The following is a 659-nucleotide window of genomic DNA, read 5'->3' on the forward strand; positions in this document are numbered from 1 at the left end:
AATAAATAAATAAATTTAAAAAAATTTAAAAAAATAAAAATATGAATATTTAAATGTTTTATATTTATATTTAGTAAGAACTTTTTTATGGTATATCTTCTCAGAAAAAAAGTTTTCACTCAAAAGGTACAGAAAGAAACACTCAATTAATTTCCTCCATACAGTAAAATTCCTTATTGCATGCTAAGTTCAGATCCTATTTCTTTTCATTGTTCATAAGCACTTTTATCTTTCTATTCTCATGAAAAAGAAGTCACTTATACTAGTTCATGGCTGATTAGTACACTTAAAAATTGCATGCTAGTTAATCTATTAGGCTAAGTTACATTGTAAGGAGCAGGTGTGGAGAATAAAATCTCAGTTTAATGACTGTAAGTGATTGCCTAAAACTGTAGCAAATTCAGACACTAGGGTAAAGTGAAGGAAGTAAAAAATGGACTTAGAAGCTGATACTGTCCTTTGGTCCAATCTCTTCATTTAAATTTGCACTAATTTCTACTATATAAAAGGAAATAACAAAGGTACAATTCTATTAAATCTAAGGCCTTCCACTTGCCTGGCCACAGTTCTGATCAGAATGATTTGGTGAGAGAGGGGGCCTCCAGTCCCCACATTTCCACAGCAAACCCTGCACTGTTTAAATTGCAGACCTGCTTTGC

This window comes from Alexandromys fortis, unplaced genomic scaffold, assembly GCF_014885135.2.
Source record: "Alexandromys fortis isolate MF-2015 unplaced genomic scaffold, M_Fortis_MF-2015_v1.1 scaffold_179, whole genome shotgun sequence".
Taxonomy (NCBI): domain Eukaryota; kingdom Metazoa; phylum Chordata; class Mammalia; order Rodentia; family Cricetidae; genus Alexandromys; species Alexandromys fortis.